The sequence below is a fragment of the Conger conger genome, chromosome 6 (genome assembly GCF_963514075.1).
Source record: "Conger conger chromosome 6, fConCon1.1, whole genome shotgun sequence".
Taxonomy (NCBI): Eukaryota; Metazoa; Chordata; class Actinopteri; order Anguilliformes; family Congridae; genus Conger; species Conger conger.
Genome location: NC_083765.1, coordinates 55869751 through 55878233, shown reverse-complemented (window position 1 = coordinate 55878233; position 8483 = coordinate 55869751).

Here is an 8483-nt window from a genome sequence, read left to right as displayed (position 1 = left end):
GGCCGGACGAGAGGGAGACACTGCAGAGCCATCAACAGCGATGGCACCAATTGACAAGGAACCCTTTGCTGGGAGATCTGCTTCCCCATGTTAAGCTTCAGGTGGTAGGTCGATATTCAAGTTCCAGTATCAGCCAGGCATTCAAAGATATTAGCCTGAAAATTATGAAAAATAATTGCGTCATCAGCATAGCAATAATATCTCTGCTGAAAAGAGTTTTTGACCAGCTCCATACTCAACAAGATTTAATCATCTCAAGCTATGTTTTGAAACAACTGGTAATTTCAAGACGGTCATTTGGACCAAGTGATTAAGACTGAAAAAAGTGGACCACACTGTGGTCAGTGGGTCCTCTGTCCAGAGAAGAAGGGTGAGGAAATAGATCACCTCTATGTCACCTTGTAGTATCAATAAACAACATATTAATTGATGAGATGAGTAAGTTGACAGGATTTAATGCATTTTGTTAATTTACTATTGGAGTTTAACATGTTTCATTGATTAATACAAATGTATGGGAATGCATTTTTCAATGCTTTCTTTAAAAAAGCAGGGCCATGTGAAACTTACCAAACAGTACTGAAACAAATGGATTTATGAAATTACATCTATCAAGTCTGGTTATAATGGGAAAGGCACATCATCAAATGTGCTTCTTTTTTGGAGTCAGTGACTCATACATTTGAATCACAGAACAAAAAGCAAATGTTCTGTGTCCCTGTCTACTCTGTTCAGAATAACACAGGTCTTATAATAAGCTGTTCCTGGTTGGTTTTCACGGTTCTGCTTTTGGAAGCTCTGAAGTTTGATGCAGATTCCTTTCTGCCTGACTTGCAGAGGAAGAAGAAAAGATCAGATGCTTCTTTCAGTTCCTGGGATGATGAGTAAAATCTAGAATGTTCCGGCTGGGCTTGGGCGGTGTGTTTGCTTTTGCGGAATGAGGCGTCTGTTACCTGCATTGTAAGCACTTCATCAGCAGCTCCAAAGCAATCTCTGCACTCCTGTGCGTCTGACCACAGATGGGGCCAACAACACAAAGCCAGAGACTTAGAGGGCAAGTTGTTGTCATGCGAATGAGAGAATGTAGCTGTACTGCAAATTCAGCGTTAACAAAAATAGGGGACACTTCATTAGAGAATGTAAGGAAATGTGTCCAAATAAAGTGCTGGTTTGGAACAATAGACTGGTTCTTAAATCCTGTTCTGGTGTTGACTGTGGTGTGGGAGTCCCACAGGGCAGTATATAATTGCTTGTTTTGCTGCTCACGGAGGAAGAGTTCGTGTCAGCAGGGTATTCCCTTGCTTATTCCCCTGAAATCTCTGGTTGAGTTTCTGGTCTGAGGAAGAAGCGAAAGTAGGGCAATCCTGTAATGACTGTGCAGCTCAGGTGGAGGGCTACGCAATCTGAGTGAAGCTGTGAGCAGGCAGCTGCTCATGTTCTGAGTATCCATGTGCTACTCTGTGCACTCCCAAAGAGAGGGAGGATACTGCAGTATGCCCTGTGAAAGGCTCTCAAACATTTAGGCCTCATTTGATATTGTTGTGTATGAATGGAAATCAGCTTGCATAAGAAGCCAACAATGGCGGCTCATTAAAAATAATTAAGAACAAAATGTTCTAATGTTCTCATGAGCTCCTGATTATTTATTGATTCAAGGATTAGAGCAATGAGAGCCATTTGATGAATAAACTTACAACAATGTAACTATGGATTTCCAGTCAATAAAGCATTCAAATGTTTACTTTTCACAGTACAAAAAATGCTTCAGTATGTATAAAAGGGGGGTGCAATTCCTATATTGTTCACCTGATATGGATGTAAATACCAACTAATTAAACCTGACAGTTTGTAATTTAACCATATTTTCTCATTTCAAATCTAATGTGCTGGAGAGCACAGCCAACAAACAGAAAATTGTGTCACTGTGCAAATACAGTGCCCTCTATAACTTTTGGGACAAAGGCCCATGATGTCTAGCTTTGCCTCTGATTTGCCACAATTTAAGATTTGGAATTACACAATTAACATGTGGTTAAAGTGCACATTCTCAGATTTTATTAGAAGTGTTTATGTATTTTGGGTTTCACCATGTAGAAATTACAGCAGTATTTATGCATACTTATGCATGTTTGGGACACATGGCTTCACATGTGTTTGTAATTGCTCAGGTGTTTAATTGCCTCCTAAATGTAGGTATAAGTGAGCTCTCAGCACCTAGTAAGAGGACTAGCCCCCAAAAACAAGCATGAGCTAAAGATAGCTGCAATACAGGCATCACCTGAGAAGACACCCAGCAATTGGTGATGTCCATGAATCGCAGACTTCAAGCATTGCATTGCATTGTATGCAACAAAACTAAACATGACTACTTTCATTTCCATAAGATTGCTGTGTCCCAATCATTATGGTGCCCTGAAATGGTGGGACTATGCATAAACACTGCTGTAATTTCTGCTTGGTTAAACCAGAATGTGTAAAAATGCCCTTCATTAAAATCAGACAATGTGAGTTTTATTACAAATCTCAAATTATGGCGTATAGTGGCAAACAAATAAATGATGGTTCTTTGCCCCAAACATTGTGGAGGGCACTGTACTTATGGACTGCACTGGATACATGTACTGTATCATGGAAAAAACTGGAAATACTTTTTTGGGATTTTGATCCTGCAGGCAATTGAATGCTGGGTTTCAAGTTCAGATGGATTTGCTGTTGCTTAACATGTTGCAATAATTTCCTCAATAAACTCCTCGGATTTCAGAGGAAGTTCTATGTTTATTTTGAGGTTATCAGACGTGCTTAATTTACCAGAAATCCAATAAGCGGTACATGTAATGTCACCCTCTCCTCTCTGTAAAGAGAGAGATAAGGTTGTGGATTTGCAAGGAAGGAAAAGTGATACAGTATTACTCCTTAATACTTAATTAATAAGTCTTCCTGTCTTTGTTTGTGAAACAGCTGGGAAAATCTTGACTGCGTACTAATGTGAGGTCAGCCAATAGAAATGTTTTCTCAATAATTTTTTCTTGATTGCACTGGAACCATACAACACAGTCAGAAAAATGAGCAGTTAATGGCCTTCAATGTTATCAGGAATACCATTCATGAGAGAACCAGACTCCCTGGATTGTCAATCTTTATCTCCTCTCTAAGAGCTCCGGATAAAGCTTTGAATACGCTGTTGTTTACTGAGGTGAAAACCCCTTTCCATGGTGAACTACCCTGCTTACACTAGACCTATTATGCATGTACACCATTGTATATTTAATTCTTATAAAACGTGCATATGTAAACTTCTGAATAAAGAAATTTCCTTCATGGCTGGCTATATATGAAACTCTTTCTAGGAACATGTTGAGAAAACACAAAGAGAAACTGCAAGATGTAGATGTGAAGTGCACTATTACTAAATCAGGACATTTACGGCCCTATACAATTTTCTTTGACAGGCATAATATGCATGACACTTCCTCTGTGAGAATCCAAGGGAAATAACAGCCTCAGAGAGGGATATTGAACTAGAGTATTGTGTGTGTGTGTGTGTGTGTGTGTGTGTGTGTGTGTGTGTGTGTGCATGTGTGTGTGTGTCTGTGTCTGTGTGCGTGTGTGTGTATGCACGCTTGTGTGTGTGTGTGTGTGTGTGTGTGTGTGTGTGTGTGTGTGCGTGTGCGTGCATACTGAGGAGTTACAATTAATGCCATTACCCTACTGGTCTACATTAGATTTCCTCAATTACCAGCTATTATACCATTACATTGTTTGAATAATCTTCTGATATATAATGACAATATATTTAATAATTTACCATATGACCATAATTATCCATTTGATTATAAATCATCACAATGATGTTTTAAATATCATTTGCTGTAAAGATCAGTTCATATTTATACAAATGAAGGAAATAGTCACACAGACCAAAAATAGAGCTTTGAGCATTTTGGATGCAAGCTAATGGGAAATAATGCATTTTCTGTCATTCCAAATGCATACCTTTGTTGTTGTTTTTTTCCATTTTTAAAAATATGTTAGACACAAAACACAAAACTTATTTTTTTGCTTTTTTAACAACTTTGATTTCAAGTGCCAGTTCAAAGCCAAGACGCACAAAGGCAAATCCATTCCATTAACCACCCCCTTTGAGTAACAGCATTTGTGGACTAATTCAAGTCCTGTGAAAAGGGCAAAATGAACACTACTTAAACCTTAAGGCTTTTAGAAATGCCAGCTATATAATGTTGAATTGTAGCATTAATCCGTGATGTCATTCTCTTTGCATTAACAAGTTTCATTGACATGTCCGTTTCTTCTTCTCTGTATTGGCCTTATTCTGTCAAGATTGTTAGGGCTTTTTTGAAAACTTAAACCTGAAACCCACCTGTTAGCGGTGATACAGCAGGGAAAGTAATGTCTACAGTGTAAGTAGTGTGTTATCTTGAGCTATGGCATGCAAGATATAAATATGATCATGATAGTATTAATGGGTAAACATTAGCTTTTGTACAGAAGGTCAGCAGTCAAGAGGCTCAGAAATGGAAAAGGTCAGCTTTGCTTTGAAATGTTGCACAAATGTTGTATAGAATGGCTCAAGCATGACCGAGCTAGCACATTCTTTGGGTACATCTTCTGTGAGGTTATTCCTCCACCCCCATACTGTAATACTCAGACAGGAAAGCAGGACAAAGAAGAGGAGCTGTACAGGGAATGATGCAGATGTCACTTGAAGAAGAGCTATATTATGGTTGGGCTGAAATGTAATTAAATCCAGCCAAAAATCACATTATAAAGGTAAGAACCAGAACTCTCACTCTCACTCACTCTCTCACTCTCTCAATTCAAATAAGCTTTATTGGCATGGTGAGGGTACACTTACATTGCCAAAGCATACACAGACATAACAAACATAACAATTACTGTCGGCAATAACAAATACAGAAGAAATAAATCTAATCCTACAGCTACATCACAAACAATAAAATTAGTAATGAACTATAATAGACGTTTCTTTGTTTAGATTTTTGTCATTTCTTACTCGCTGTCCCTCAGTTTGTGGCAATATATTGCTGCAAAATCTACTCTCTCTCTCTTTCACACGCACATGCTCAGACACACACACACACACACACACACATGCCTTATTTTCTCCTTGGCCAATACTTGTGGCACCTGTTGTCTTTTGAAAGGCCTTTGAAGTTTGCTTCTCATTACAATCCCAGACTCTCCTTGGGTTTCCTGTTACTTTGATTGGCAGACACAGGTGCCCTGAACTATCGCTATTGTTGTCAGGAATAATTATGCCTGAGAGTCCCATCTTTACCAATAAAACAGTTCATTTTCAAGTTGACTTTACAGCTTCATAGTGTTTGAATTAATATTGTACTTGTACTAATACTATGTCACATATTTGCCATGCTTATACGCTAATATGAAAGAAGCTGATGTTTTGTATTTGTATGTTTCTATGCTTTATGTTTTGTAGCCTTTAAAATTTTATTTCTCCTTATTTTTCAGGAAATTAGACCTTGGAAGGAACCAAACTCAACAGAGGGATGTGTTCATCATGACCAGCTCGGCCAATCAGTGTGTCTAAATCAGCCTCTAATCAGCCGCTTGTTCAAACTGAGCTGGTTGCTGGATTGTGGTGAGTGATGGGCTGCTTATGACTTTTACTTTTCCCTTTCTGTTTCGTTTTTATGAATATGATACGGTATTACTGCCGCACCGTAATGTGATGACTTGCCTTTCAACTAAGAAAAAAGAAAGAATCAATTAAGCAAGTAATATCTGACCCTATACTAAGCTAGGGGAAGATCCAAAGATTTCTATTCAAATAATCTGACCCTGTATGAACCGTTATCTTTTCTATGAGAACAATGACACTTAGCTTTCTCATTTTATAAAATGGAGTAAGCTTCTGGCAGCTGGATGGCTCATTAGGTTAAGGCACCCCACTGTGGTGCATGGATCAGCCTCACTGCTTCAGATCAAATCTGGGCTGGGCCACTGATGACTGCGCACGTGGCATAGGGTGATAAGCAATTGGCAATTGTGTCACACAGGGTATGGGAGTGATTGTGATCCACATTCATCACTATCTAGCGACCCCCACTGGTCAATCTGGCACCTGTGGATATGAAATGTCTTCCTCTGACCCCACTCTGTGAGTTTAGCTGTAGTCTGCCATGTGAAAATAAGCTACTTTTCACAGCATAAATGCAGCAGCAGTTGCAGACAATTGCCCATACAATCAGGGTGGGAAATGGAGGCTCAGCTCCCAGCTGCCAAATGTATTAAAAATAATACATTTATTCTTTTTCTATTTGTTTGTTAATTACCAGACATATAATGCCCATCAAGTAATTTATTACTGATATTGTGGTTTTTTGATACACCTCTATAACATTTGGGGGGGGGGGGACCTAAAACCAAAAATAGTGCTTCCCAAAACATCATCTTGTGTTCAAGTACAGCTTATGCACAGCTTATTACGAAATTAATACATATCCCAGTGTGATACACATTGTATCTAAGTCCTGATGAAATTGTCAACTGGTGATATCTGAAATTATTTGTATGGACAGTCTACAGTTAACAGTCAATGAAGCGTACTTACAGTGAATATGCACTGTGAGAACTCTTGGTAGACTGTGCAGTTGTGGCTTGTGGCCAAGACAAGGTAGCACTGAACCACTAGTATGTCAAGATATGTTAGTCATGCAGAGGCTGCAGTTCATTACCACTAGGGGGAGAGTCAAATAACTGTATCTGGATCATTTAAAAAGCACTTTGGTAGCCTACATGTCTTTCACCCATATACACCTTGTTGTTTTGTTAACAATATCAAAGGCATTCATATTAAATATTCAATATTTTTTTATTTGTCTTAGAGCTGTCATCATATCAAATAGATTTTCTTTATTATCTGTGTGGATCTCCTCCAGGTTTGGGCCAATGCATTATCCCAGCCCATCAGACAAGAATTTTCATGCCTTCTCTTCTAGCGGAATTGAATGATTTAATATGACCAATAACTGAAAACCTGAAATGTTTTCAAATATCATAATTACAAGGGAATACAAGAGTGCGGTTCCATTTGTTGTTGTGTCAAAAGCATTTCTGAAGCAATTTGACAATAAACATAACTAGGAACTTTAACCCCTTAAGTATCGCGCCCTTTTTTAACACAAATGAAAAAATGCCATACCTAAAATAAAATGGTTAATATTCTTCAACCCTTTTGAATACATGCATAATTCTGATCTCTTGTGAAGAGTCAAAATTACTCTAAATATTATTAAAAGAAAGTTACATAAGCCCAAACTTTTTTTTCTCACTGAAAATATTTCTGTTTTTGAATGAATACAGATTACTGTGGCTTTTTAGAATAATATACTATTATGCATTGGGTTCACCGGACCCCTGCCATGAAAATGACATTGACATATGTGTAGTCTGTGGATTTCAAAAATGCAGAGAGGTCCCCCAATGCTTGTTTTGCCACCCACATGCTACAAAATCAGGAACTGTTGCCAATTAAGCAATGGCATCTTAAAATAGGTTATAGGAGGTAGAACCGTGAGTTTTAATTCTTTCAAACAGTATGTCCTGCAGCCATGGTGATTGAATACTGCACCGCGGAAAAAGGAATGAACGCAAGACTTAAGGGGTTAAACAACCGAATGAGACCTCCATATCTCAATATGGGTTTGTAGTTCCATGTCTTCAGGAAGAGTGTTCAATTAAAAAGGGAAGGGAAATAAAACAATGATTTATATTTTACTTTAGCTCAGGATTGACATTTAAATTCTAGAAATAACAAGCCATAATCACACTTGAATGAACGTAACCCTCTTAACCCTCCTATTATGTTCAGATTTTCTGACCGCTTTTATGTGTCAAATTGACCCCAACAGTTTAAATAAACGCAAAATTATTGCAAAAGAAACATTTTGACACTTTGTGTGTCGCCTTCTTATTGTCTCCCAAATGACTAGCCTGAAAAATCTGTGAGAAACATCTCATTTTAGAGCCTGAGGTACAGGAAGTGACAGTTTGGCACCCATATGGGAAAGTGCCACCAGAATCATCCACAAAGAAGTCTGAGATAAAAATAAAAATGGTTGTTTTATACAGTTACAGAGGGTCAAAATAAGTCTATACAAAGCGTGTAAAGTTGGTGGAGGACTTGTTAAAACAAAGCATTATATTGCATGTTAACTATTTAATCCCACCAAAATATGACATGAAAAAAATCATACAGTATCAAGATGAAAAAAAGGTTAACTGGTTTTTGAGAGATTGAATTGTGTCAAATTGACCCCGAACATAATAGGAGGATTAAGAGTTCTATTTATTTTTCAGATTTTTTAGTTGAATGTTTAAATTGATGCAGAATATACCTATACCTTACTACAAGTACTTAAGGCCAATATGCACAACTAAAGACAGCAAATACGGTTTTCTGAATCAGCCTTGTTGTAGCT